Below are 14,488 nucleotides of genomic sequence, written 5' to 3'. Positions count from 1 at the left end.
TAAACATTGCATTTATTCCATTATTTAAACATGCCAGTCACACTAAATATTTCTGCAGAAGACAATGCCACAGATCACCCCCTCTGACACACACACACACACACACACACACACACACACACACACACACACACACACACACACACACACACACACACACACACACACACACAGGTCACTGTCTGAGTCAGTGGCTACCATGTCTAAGCCATGTAGCTACCATGTTAATTGTAGACTGTCTGTGTCCATTTAATGTTTATGTTGTACAAAGACATGGTAGCTACTGACTCAGACAGACATCAACCTGCTTGAGCTTTCCGCACCATAGACAGTGTCGGTCACAGACTGACAGTCAGTCAGACACAAATCAACTCAACTCAGTAACCAATCACACAACTCAGTAACCAATCACACAACTCAGTAACCAATCACACAACTCAGTAACCAATCACACAAGCAGCTCCATGGCTCCATGTTGTCCCTGTGTGATGTTCAGGACAGGTGAGGACAGTCTGAGGACAGAGAGCTCTGAGGTTGAAGTTTATAATTATGAAATGCACCGTGAATATGGGGTTCCATTTGTGCCAAAAATATGTCGCCATGCGCACTGTCTATGTCTACTGAACATGTGAGAAGACATTTGTCTATGTCTATTAAACGTTGAACTGTCACTATGTTACTATGTGTCGTTACTATGTGTCATTACTACGTGTCGTCTTGATGCGTCGTCTGACAACGTCGTTATGCCTGGCAACATATTTTTGGCACAAATGGAACCCCATAGTGACAGGTCTGTACGTCTTGACCACATGTCAGCTGTTCAGCTGTAGTAGAGGAAACTCCGCTGTTCTCAGCTCCACCGCGAGGAGCGCTTTTTTAAAAAAAAATTTTTTAATTTAGCTCCGGTAGCGACCCGGCTGAAATGCGTGAGGATGCGCGGATCCTGTGTATTTATCAAAGCTTGGTCACCGTGCTGAGGCACCGGGTTGGTTTGAGCTGTGTTCATGAAGTTAGAGGCTACTTTCAAACTCGTTACTCACTGGTCGTCGGCGTTTTAGCGATCGTACAGCCTGAGGCCAGTGTACAACAGGTTACAGTGTTGTTGTCTCTTTTCACCTCCTCTCTCCCTCGCAAAAACATGATTTTGAAAAGTGGGGGGGACATGTCCCCCCTGTCCCCAGTGGAAATTGCGCCCTTGTTAGAAGGTGTTAGTGGGTTTTGTAGAAGTAGACTGCAAGCTAGCAAACATGGATGAAAATAAATGCTGCATTTAAAATACCTAAAAAGAAAACATTTTTTTTTGTCAGTATTTAGCCAGCATCCACTCAGTAAAACCCAGCAATCCTTGCATTTTTCTAGCTTTTAATATGCAGAACCTCATTTTGGCACAATACAATTCCCTCTGCACCTGCCTGTTGGTTTGTGCTAAAACTACCACTAGACCAAGTCAGACTGTAGATTCTGGTGTTTACAGTAAACTTTCAAAGGCCTTCAAGGTAAAACAAAACCCATTTCTTCTTTGAGCTCAACAGAATTCCTGATGGACTGCCACGAATTTGTTCATTGTTGCCTGAGTGCACCTTAATTCGTGGGAGGCAGGACAGCAGGAGGTCGCTCTGCGTGGGTCAGAATTGACCCTCAAATAAACGCTCAGACAGCTCCTTTTTGTCCCAAGACGTGCGGCCTTGATCAAATGTTTGGCATATTCAGAGACGCAATTTATTTTTCACGCCGTGAAGTAAAAGATAAACAATGGTGATTAATTTTCAGCGACAGAAAATGAACATTTTAGAAGAATTTTTTTTCTTTCACTAAAATAACTCCCCAGCGCGGCGTGCAGTAGCTCGTTGGACGGAGAGCAGCATGCTTGTGGAAAAAGGAATGAATTAATTAAATGTGGTGATTAAAATTTGAGAAGCCACAGTCTTGTTAGTTTCAAAGGGTGTTTTTATTAAGTCTGTATTTTTTCATTTTGGTGTGTGTGTGTGTGAGACAGAAAGAGAGAGAGAGATCCTGCTGCTCTTTGGGGACTGGGGCTATTGCAGCAGAGAAAATCTGCCTTGAACAACTTGTGTACACACACACACGAACACACGTTTGTACCGCTGAACTTACGAGGACCCTCACTGACATCATTGATTCTAGCTCCTAAACCAAAATCATCTTGCGCACGTGACTACTAACCCAAACCCTTAACTGAAACTATGAAAATAATCTCCTCACTAGTGTTGCATTGATGTTTTCAAGGTTAATTCCCCAGATTCACAAAATCATATTTTCTCACTTACCTCTTGTGATATGGTTATCTATCTAACCTACACTGGAGTTTTCTTTTCTGTTATAACCGCTAACAAAGTGGCTTCACTAAGTCAGTTCCAAACATGTTTCATTTCCTACAACTTCATCACTATAAAAGCCCCACGTTAATTAGTCATTTAAAAGCTTTTATTGTGAAGCAGCATTACGGGAACATTGTGTTTTCACCAGCAATAACTAAACATGACTCCCAAAATAGCTGGAAGCCAACACAACAAAACATTAAAACACAACAGATGTTTGAAAGTACGAACAGGAAGAGAGAAACTAAAGTGATTCAGGTAGAAACTATGAAAGCACTGAGAGCTGGTCCATCGGTGTGGCCCAGTTTGACACAGCGTGGCCAAGGTGCTGGTGGAAAAAACGGCAGAAGGGTGGCCGAACTTAGGTCAGTTGGCTGCTTTGTACCTTCCGTGTCATGACAACAGCAGACAGCAAGGTGGTTGTGTTTGTACTAGTTGGAGGATGGCTCCCTAGCTGAAGGCTGTGCTCTGTTCCAGAGTGACGTAGATACGTAGCGGAGGAACAGACTGGACCACTAGAACACTGTTCACTGTTCCACTGAGGAGAATAACTCCCTTTGCTGTGGACTTTGGCTTTTGCAGAGAAGTTCATAAGCACACACTTTTACCAACAAATCAGACAATCTTGCTTTCTTCTACACATGCTCCATGTAAATATATAGGCTACACACACACACACACACACACACACACGCACGCACACGCACACGCACACGCACAGACAGAAATCTGTTTAGATAATTAGAATAAAACGTTTTCCATTGTCTCTTTTAAAAACCATCAGGTTACAGAACAGCCTAACTTAACCCCTGTTCACTACGGCCGATAACACACACTCACGCGCGCGCGCACACACACACACACACACTTTCCCCTCTCTGGTCCTCTGAGCCCTCTCGCTTTTAACAGGCCACCACAGCACGCCTTCTCCATTTAGGTCCTCCAGTCCACCCAAAACCTCCTGTGAACACACACTCACACTCCTGTTTCCTCTCTCCCTCCAGCGTCTCAGAGGATTTGTGGACAGATTGTTTCTCCTGCAGACGACCAGGCAGCAGAATTGTATTTGTTTTCTCTGCAGCGCTGCCTGTAACTGCAGACAGTAGCAAACCGCCGGACTGTGTGTGTGTGTGTGTGTGTGTGTGTGTGTGTTAACTGTCTATGTCGGAGTGTATCATGTAACAGCCTTTCAGTTTTATACGTCTAACAAGCCTGACAGTGTTTGACACTGTTTTGGATTGGCAGGAGCAGTTTTTGGACTCCTGCTGGATAGGAGGAAATGCCCACATGTTACAACTTACACATTCAATTTCTATTTTCTATTTATTTATTCAATATATTTTCACAAATTAAAAAACAGTTAAATAGACAGTTGATACAGTTTTTTAGGGAGAATAAAAGTAAATACAGATTGACCTCATGTCTGTAACCTCCTGTGTCCCAAAGTGACTCTCCTGGTTAAACATTAAGACGGGTGGCTGATTGTGTTTGCCCTCTTGTAGTGGCTGTTTGAGTCTGAATAACTGGTGTTTCTGGGGTTGTGTGTGGCTCTAAACTCTTTTCCTAAAAGTTAGGAATCTCATCCACACATGCATGTGTATTTTTTAAAACAAAGCTTTTTGAATGCATTTTGGCCTTCGTACACACGTAAATAGCGTTTTAGGTCGATGCAAATAGACCTTTTGAAAAAAACTCCTTCCAGGATGAAGATATTCAGTAATTGGTTGTGGATGCAGGAGGCATTCATAACATATGTTCTTCTACGCACAGAATTCTTTATTTTTATTAAGGAAGCATTCACACTATTGTTCTTCTGGAATTTATTTTATTATTATTACATCTTCCGGGTCTGATATTTTGGCCCTTAACTCAACATTTTTCAACGTATTCACTCCATTCAAACACCAAAATATTCATCTCAATTGGGAATTGACCACGTCTATTTTTCTCATTGATATCATTCATAATTTCAGGGATATTCAGCGTTTTTTGGCCATTTTTTCCCATTCAAGCAGAAGACAGAATGTCCAAAAAATCCCACAATTTCACAATTTTTCAAGCATTTTCAAAGCTTATCTAGTCATTCACACTTCCAGATAGAAACTCCATTCAAACTCTGAAATATTCCACAATTTGTCTACATTCAAGGTTGTATTCATCTTTCAAATCCCATTAAAACTTTTGAAAATATTCAACCTTCTTTGAAGCTTTGTAATATCGCAATTATAATGGAAGTCAATTAGAAATCACTTCAAACCCACTCATTGTCCAACTCTTCCCCCTCCTTCATACATTCTCATAGAAACTCCATTCAAACTGTGAAATGTTCACAAAGATTAGGACTTTCTCACATCAATTCAACTTTTTCACAGCATTCATACTTTTTGCACAGTCGCAGTTCAAACATTGGTAACTTTTCAGCCACTTTCAGATTTTTGCATTGGTGTGTATGGGGTGGAATGTTGACAGCCAGAGTGCAGGAGCCAACTGACAGAGTGCGGAGCAGCTCAAAAACATTCAGAAAACCTCCTCTTCAACTCGCGCTCGCTTCCACAATCTTCACTCCAGACGACATCAGATTCTGATTACAACACCAGCTTGTAGGAAAACTCTTGCTGGTCGCTAGAGTGGTTCTCTGGAGGCAATCGGACAAAAACTTTTGGCTCGGTGGGCGTTTAACTGACAGGAACACCGACCAACTGCCGCATTAAGTCCCATGAAACTGAGAGGAAAATATCTGGAGGCAGGCAAACACATCTACTTTTCTGAACTGCTTCACAAGACACATTGTTGACCACACACACACAAAGATTTCACAAAGTGCTCACAAGACTCTCATAGTTTCAACCATATCATTATTTGAGTGATAACAGTTACTGTTTTGGAGGGAGAAGCATGATAATGTGAGGTGAGCCTCAGCTAAACTCACTATTAAATCAACTCTCACAGTCCGTTACCACGACCACCCTGGTTACCATCACCGTGGCAACCGAGGTCAATTGGGCCAACACAGAGAGAGACAGATTTATCAATGAGTCAGTTTAATACACACAGTGACATACAGACTATATTTCCAAACATTGTAACTATATTTAACTATTATCTTTTCATTCATTCAAGCCAGAAACTCCATCTCAATATTAAATGTTCCCAATCACTGATGCACTGACATTTATTTAACTTGAATTCATAAAGTCCTGACATTGTTCAAAGTTTTCACAGCCAGCATTGTGCATTTGGCTTCAGCTTCTCAACAGGGAGCATTCACAACCGCAAGTTCTTCAGAACTTGCCTTCTCTAGTTCTAAGTGTTAATGTCTGGACGGGCAGATCCTGCCGCTAGGCATCAATTATGCAAATATGTGACATGGTGACATAGTGTGATGTCACAAAGTCACAGAATTAAAGGCGGGACTACTGATGAGGCGTTACAGGAGCGGTGTTTTCTGTTGGAGAGAGGAGCTTCTCTTGGTGCAGACTTTGGGCTTTTTAACTTCCAGGACCTTTTACATGTACAAGGAAAAAGTCTTATTCTTTAAACAAATTTGCTTTCTATCTGACCAACACTGCAGCTGCACTCTCTGTCTCTCGCAAAAAGCAGAACAGAGCAAAAAAAAAAAACGCCTTAAATCCAAAATAAAATATAACATTTCCATCTAGTTTTCAACACCTTTTATTGGGCACATTTAATTTTAAATGTTGCTTGTCATGTTTTTCTTTCTGTTTCATCTCTTGCTCTGTATAACAGCTACATGCAGACTTAATTCCATGTATCCCAGAACAAAGCCTCACACAGCTGCTCGGCAGAGAGCATCGAAGCCGCGGCCTCCTTCGACGCACTGTTTCTGCGCTGCTGCCCTCCGATCTAACATGGCAGCGACATTAAAATCTCTATTTAAATCACTCTCTGACACACAGACAAGGGGGGATACGTGGAGGTGGAGGGGGCAGAGTGCTTGTCAAACCCCTCCACCTCCTCCTCACATACCCTGACAGGGGAAATTACTCCAGCCCCTGAACTGAGAGGCTGGCCTGGCCTTCTCTATTAGAGACACTTGTAGACGGAATAAAGAGTCCTTCATTAAGAGGGGAAGCGAGTCACTGTGTGTATTTTCCAAGTGACTGGTATTTCCTCGTAGATGTACAGTCTTGTCAACAAGCTGACGATGGATTATCCTCAACCTGCTGTTAACACTTCGTCTAAGTATTCACTGCTTTCCTCATCAAACCAACTTCATGCTACTTTTCCACTTACCTCTCAACAATTAAACAAGAGCAGCACTTGTAACCAAAGCAGGTAAAGAAGCAGTAGATATTAACTAGACAGAGCACTTGACAGATGTTTTTCAAATACAGCACAGCACTTTCTCCCCCCCCCCCTCAAAAGAGACCCAACAGCAGCATTGAGGGCAGATCTGTGTGATTTTCCAGCTAGATGAAAGTGAATATGTGATTAACATGCTATAATTGCGGGCAGTCTCTCTTTTTATTTCAAGATGAAATGATGCGCGTTCTCTTCCAAGCCAAGGTCAGAGGCCCAAGCCTATGCAATACATATTTAATGGAGAAAGACAGAACGTGAACATATGTGACTGGATAATTGAAGCTGTACAGTATTTTTAAATATAATCCGCAGCTGGCCTGCAGAATACACGAGGCAGTCAAATAAATCACTGCATCTTTACGCTGCATTATTTATTATTTTCAATGTGTCATTAATAAGACATGTTTTTTTTCTCCAGTTTGGTTTCAATCCAGAGAATGATTGTTCATTTCCTCAACATCTAACATAACTCAGTAGCCAGACCACAACTCGAACACACTCTACTTAACATAAAAGTACCTCTGCCTCATGTGCTGACGTGGTTTCGTGGCTCATTCTTCATTTCCAGAGCGTTTCAGCGTTACCGCCATGCCGCCATGCTCTATAAACTGTGTCCCAACCGCCTGCACTGCTCCCGGCAAACAGCATCACAAGCACGAGTTCAAACATATAAAGTGAGCAGAATTTAGCTTTACGAGTGAGCCCCAAAGAATCAACCAAGGCTGGGACAAGACAGCATTGTTGGATGGTGAACACCCCGAAAGATTGTGGTGAGAGATGGAGCTGGTTAAGCTTCACTTTGCCAATGATATCAGATTAAGCAGAGCTTTCAGGGCCCGTCCGGTGCTGGCTACGTGGATGACCTCATCAGCTGTGGCTCGGGCGGTTTGGCAGCGAGGGAGCGTGTATAAGCTGTGGCAGGAGATGAGAGAAAACACAGTAGAGACGTTTTCTGCAAAAAGAGCATGTTGGTGCCGACACTGGCAGCATTTTTAATCCTTAAATGCTTTGTTTGATAGAATTAAGACAACAAGAGTAATGCTTTGGAAGCATTTGGTGGATTTAATCCTTAAAGGAATCAGAGACTTTTTATTCACTTTTTATTATATGTAAAAGCTTTGTACAGGGCAACGGTAGTTTAGACAGTGTGGTAAATTTTCAACAAAAAACAGTTGTAAGAAATCAGTAAAATGCCAGCAAAACACTCTGAAGCACTGAATCATTAACCTGTTAAAAAACAACCTCAGTGGTCTCTGGACTACAGTCATCACACATGTCTCTCTTGAAAGGCAAAACCTTATGGTGTTTTATCAAAAACTAAGTATTTAGCTGCATCACAATACCTATACTACTGTACTCTTTAGTGTCCCAGAAATACATTTAGCATTCCCCAATACATAATACATCAAATGCCACATTCCTCTGCAGAGTGCCAGATACAGTATGTCACTGAGCCGCTGAGAGATGATTGACAGATGGTTCCTCAATGACAGATAGCATCACATTCGCGTGAAAGTACTATTTGTTTATGTGTGTGCAGCAAGAGCAAGAGGTCAAAATTCAAGACGCAATGTTACATGAACAATGTTGGGTTACTGCGTTATCTACTGAGAAGAGTAGATGAAGCAACTGCTTCATTTTATTCACTGTATTTTTGGGGGGGACAAAAGGAAAAGAAAATACTTTTTTTCCAGACTATTTTTCAAGTAACAGATTGCTTTTATGAAAAACTAACTAAATAACGGTTACTTGCATCACAGAACTAATGCGTTATGTTACTTGTTACAACAAAAAAGTAATCTGAGTGCTGTAAGGGATTACTTTGTAACAACTTACCCTCAACACTGATGATGAAGTAGTTTGTCCCAATTGTATGCATACTGCATGCAATGTTCTTTGTAAAGGCAGCTGCAGATTGTACTAAAGTAAAAATAAAAGTATGCGATTTGGTAACGCGATGCAGGATCTGTTACAGCGACACTGAACCAAACTTACAGTCAAAAACTTTTTCCCAACACAGACTCATTCCAAAATGACTGAATACGTATGTATCATCGCTCCTAAAACTACGGAAAGAAAACTACCTAGTTAGGTTTTGGTTTGGATTAAAATTAAGTATGTTAATTATATTACATTATGTACGTGACGTAACTTTTACTGGCAACAGACAACAGAGACATGGGTTACTGACCAAACACTCTATAACCATGACCTATAACCACTGTTGCAATATAAAGGTATCTAATACTTATTTCTATTAAAAAAAACATTACTTACAGCAGCTTACCATTAACTTATCATTCTGAAGTAAATACTGATTGCACAGTGATGGCTGAAGAAAATTGAAGATTGGATTAAGTCAGTCTGCCATTGCGAAAAATCAAAACAGAAAGAGGCATTCTTTTCCCAGGTCGCTATCCCCAGGTTATGGAGGAACAACTGGAAAATTTGTGGAACCCCGCTAATGGAGGAAGCAAAGAAGGCGAAGAGGGAGAGTGATAGAAACCGAGGTAAAACAAGAGCGAACGATGGAGAGTGCTGGTGTTGTGTTTAAGTCTGTTCCCCTGTTGATATGTGTTTCCCCTTGCCACTGGGACCTGAGACAGTTCAATACTGGTGTTCTCTTTACTTGATCAGTAAGAAACAAAACCTGCCTACTTATTAATACAACCGGGTGTTTTACCCTGCACTGAGATCAGAATTTCAGGGTCAAATTGGATTTCTCTTGTTCGTTTTTTGCTTTGGACAGTAGCCAGGCTTCTAGTGGTTGCCATGTTGCTAAAACCATCAGTATTACCACAAGGAGACCCAAGGATGGGCGAAAGTTGAAAAGTTGTCTAGTTAAAATAACTCACCGTTGACTTTTGGGACACAAACAGCAGTCTCCCGGGTGAAAGTCCTGTGTTTAACCCATCCATCCCGTCCTCCTTCAGATGCCGACTTCCTCTTTTGCTCCCATCATAATTGCTATGGCCACTAAGGTCGCCACCTAACCAGAAACATGAATATGGGTTGAAGAAAGCTGCTTTCACAGTCCACCTATCTGGTCCTTTTTTTTTTAATGAGGAGGCTCTGGTTTTTCTTCGCCTTACTTTTCAAACTTCAAGAAGAAGCAAAAAAAGAAGTGGTAAAAATATTTTATAAATTAATTAGTTAGCTGATGGAAAAACACCATGTCCTGCTTCAAAGTCCATACATATAAATCAATGAGTTAGATACATCTTTAATTTCCTTTCCCTGGTCTCTTAAGGACGATACCTGTCGTCATCTTGAAGTTGTTGGATCATGTAAACAGTGACTGTGATGGAAAGAAGTCCAGGACTTGATTATTTTGATTAGTCAACTGATGACCTGACCTAAAAATATATTGGGATATTGTCCACAAACCACCCAAAGCTATGCAGACGTCTCCACCTAGAAATGAGTATTGTGTAGTACTACCTGAAGTGCAGCAGTAAAATGAATGAACACTCCTGCAGCTGCTCCAAGACGTGACACACATATCCCATCCACATCTCTGATCTGTCAGTGTGAGGGAACAATTAATTGCAGATGCAAAGTATTTTCATTCCCCATGCAGATCAACAATGTCTTTGGCAATTAGCCTCCCACCCCCTCCCCGATGGCTGAGGCCTGAATCCTGCATGTCACCCTCTTAACATAATGAAGAGACAGCGGGTGTCATGTCTGGACTTTGCAAACTGCTCCTGACATGAGAGTTAGAGTATTAAATGGACTAACTGCCGGCTTTATCATCGAGGAACACCGGTGTCTGAGCCCAATGATTACCGCGGCCCCAAACAAAAATGACATTTGTCTGACAATAAAATTGGATACTAACCTGTCTGAAAGCAGTCTCCATTTGCCTAGAACAAATGTTGGCAAACAGTTTGACACACTTTCCCCTTGAATGCAAAGAGAAGGCGAAGCCATCCTTTGGCTCACGGTAATGGCCCCTCATTGTTGGCCACAGAGGATGTGGCGCTATTCATACCGGTGGATGATTGAAAAGAAAATTGAATCCCTTTTGATGTGATAAATGTGTCTATTACTGCATTTGCACACAAAATGTCGGTGGAAATTATAGTGGGGAGGCAGGGCTCAGAGGAGAAAATACATAGGGATGGCATATTGGCTAGTTTTGATTGGAGCTGAAATATAAATATACTGTACCGGTAGATGTAATGAGTCCAAGCTCCCTGATTTTTCCACAGGAACTTCACAAATGAAAGGCCTTGACAGCCCCAATTGTAAGACTATATAAAAAGGTTAAATGTCTGCATAGCTCTCTCTCTCTTTTTCTCTTCAAAGAGCTGTTTGATAAAGGACACCAACAACTGTTTGCCTTATAATAAAAGGGAATTTTCTCTTTTCAAAAACTTCTGAAAGACAGCGAGAAGCCCGGGGAAGAAAGGAGCCAGGTATTTTCTGTTGCATAAAGTGCTATGAAGGACAGATTCATTTGAAATTGTTAAGACAGTTGATGAAGTGGTTTGATGTATACATTAAGCAAAAATGTTCTCTTACTGGAAGATAAAATATTCCTTTTTTTGCTATTTTGGTAGCAAAAAAAAAAAAAAAAAGGTAAGTATAATTATAAGAAAATAATACAGTATGGTAAAAACATCGGTGTCTCATCCACATATTGAAGTACAGTAGTATTATTTCAGCGTTATTAATGTGACAGTTCTTTTTGAGGGGTCACTTTAAGAGTTTACCTTCAAATAACTGAGCACTCTGTATGAATGAGGGAGAAACACTTGGAAAAATGTTATCTTTTAAAGGTAAAGATTTATAATATTACCTGTACAAGTGCCCGTGTTGGAATGATAAAAGATATGGAAGGTATTCTATAAAGGAATTTGAAGCATTATATTCAATAATGAAAACAAAAACAAGATGATAAGACATACAGTACACATCAACAAAGATCCTGTTACTCATGCGTACTCTTTTCTTCTGTAGTTTAATAAATATAAACCCCAGAGTCTGTTGATGCTGATGAATGTGGCTTTTCATTGAAAAATAGTTCAAAGTTCTTCTGAAGAAAATCTACTAATCGAAGGAATTCACATTGACGGCACTTTAAATGTGATCTCATTCAGTTGTATTCATTATTCATCAAATACCAGACTAATTAGAGGAGACTTGGTATTTAAAAGTCAAGGTTAGACAATTTTCACGTCATTTATTTTACCTTAGTTGGAATGACTCTATGTTCTTCTTCTCCTTTTTGTTTTATATGATTCGTATCATAAGTGCCAGTATCAATGTTAGACCACAGTTTGTAACATTAAGAGGATGTTTGTGTTGTGAATTTGCTGCAGGATGCCCACAGCCGTAACAGTTTGGCGCTTTTTTGGAAAAAAAAAGAAAACTCTCCACATTTTTCTTATTCTGTATACAGCTCTTCTCCAAGCATCTCCATGCATAACTGAGATTCAGTTTACATTCCATACACTCCAATTTATACAAACAAACAAACAAAGATGCAATTCACCTTTGGTAAGACCTTGCAATATATGCACACCTTGCTAACGGCTTTAATGATGGAAATGTGGGTCTATCGGTAGGTTCACCTTTGGTCCAAACTGAAATATCTGGATGGGTTCAGATAAAATGTTCTACAGATAATCTGAGGATAAATCCCACCACCTTTGGTGGTTTTGTTTTTTAGTGAATTATCTATACATCTATATAACATTGGATGGGATGTCAAGTAAGTACAGACATTCATGGTCTCCACATGATGAATCCCAATTAGTTTTGGTAATCCTTAGATTTTCTTTCGTCTTGCTCCACCAGCAAGTCAACAGCTACTGGATGGGTTGACATTTTGTGCCCAGAGGGTGAACCACATGAATATAGTGATTCCCCTGATTTCTCCTCTAGTGCTACCAAGAGATCCATATTTATGGTTTTGAGTCATATTTCTCAACAATTATTGGATGGATTGCCATGAAATTTAGGTTCAGACATTCAGATTCATACTTCAGTGACATTCCCATCAGCCTCAGCTGTTCTTTGTGTTTAGCAAATGTTAGGATGCTAGAGAGCTAGACAAAGTTAGAGAACAGGGTGAATGTTTTTACCTTCTTAGCATCAGCATGTTAGCATTGTAATGCTAAGAAGTATTCCAAAACTTCTGAATAGTCGATTGAACTGAGTCGGTCGATTGCTAGTGACTTGCAAAATGACAAAACAACACGACCAGTGGACAAGCGACAGGTGTACTGGACCATTGTTGTACATTTGCAGTTAGGTTAGGTTTAGACAAGAAAACCACATAGCTAGGTTTAGGAAATAATCGTGGGTTGGGTTAAAATAAATAAGTCATGTAACTTCAGTGACTTACATCACTGCCACTTAACCATCTTAGTCTTAAAAAATCTTAAAAATGTTCTTAAAAATGTCATCTTAAAAAGGTTGAAAAAAAACCCATTCACGTTTGGTTTCACACTGGCCATGAACAGCAGTCTCCTGGGTCAAAGTCCGTGTTTGTTTAACCCAACCATCCATCCCAACCTCCTCTTTATGCTGACTTTTTGTTATGGTGGGGTTTTCATTAGACCCAAATGCAGAGATTAGAGACACGTATTCAGGGAGCAAAAGATTTTTTTTTATTATTTAATAGTGATCTCTGGAGGGTAACGTGGATGAGATGACCAGGCTGGCAGGCAGGCAGGGCTTACTGGAGCTGGCGTGGAGGTACTCAGGTGAGCGGGCGAGCAGGAAGCAGAGCGGAAAGGCGCTTGAGGTTTCTGCAGACGAGCCAACAAAGACACGAGCATTAGCACAAAAGCAAATTACAGGTACACAAAATACTTAGAGTGATCTAGAAATACACTTGACACTTTTTGCTCTTTATACTACCTCACCCGACTTCTTCCTTTGCTTCCGTAATAACTGCTTTTGTATAGGTATTTCTGATTGTACGGCCTGTTGGTCTGATAAGCTGTCAGTCACATCCTGCCAGGAAGTGACCACAGAACTTCAGTGAAATTTGCAACACTGTCAGATTTTATCACTTCTTAATGAAACCTCACTCACAAATATGGCGAACATGTTAGAATGTCTACAGTACTTTAAATGATTGGTATTTATCATGTGTTATGTTACTAAATGCTAACAACCTTTTAAGCTCATTAGCTATAATCCAAACAAAGCCACCTAAATGCTGATTGGTTAGTGTAGCTGAGCTGTTTTGGCAAAGATCTTCGACCGCACTGATGAGTAGAAAAACTGCTGAAAATAGTCCCCAACAAATGCACAATTTTCTCCACAACTGTTTTAGGAAAATATTTAGTCTATTTAAGAAGTGGAATACATGTTTGTCTAGTTTTTAAAGTCATCTTCCGTAGGAACATAAGGACTTGGGGCTGATAGCCACTGACAGGCGAGAGTAGTCGAGTAGAATTGAGAGAATGACTCTCACATTTATTTATTTATTTTTTTTGTCATTTGATGGGATTTGTTAAACATAACAAAAATGAAGAATATCTCCAGCCTTATCCTTTAAAATGGAAAGTTGTGACCATAAAGCACAACCTGCAGCTGTTTCAGTTACTTCTCATTTTTTGCCAATCAATCCATCATCCAGAGAGCATGGAAAATGTTTAGTAGCGGCTTCCATTAGAAGGAGAAGTGAGGACTTAAATATAATCTGCAGATAGTGAAATCTTTCAATCCTCTCCTCTATTATTCTACTCCCACTCATTTTTTTCCCACATTTTCTTCAATAGGTATACCTGGTTCTTTTGCTTAAATGACTTCTGTGATCGTCTAAGTAATGTCAAGAAGTCAAGAGAAACTCCAGCAACATTAAC

This window comes from Pagrus major, chromosome 8 (assembly GCF_040436345.1).
Source record: "Pagrus major chromosome 8, Pma_NU_1.0".
NCBI classification, from domain to species: domain Eukaryota; kingdom Metazoa; phylum Chordata; class Actinopteri; order Spariformes; family Sparidae; genus Pagrus; species Pagrus major.
This window is presented reverse-complemented; position numbering follows the sequence as displayed.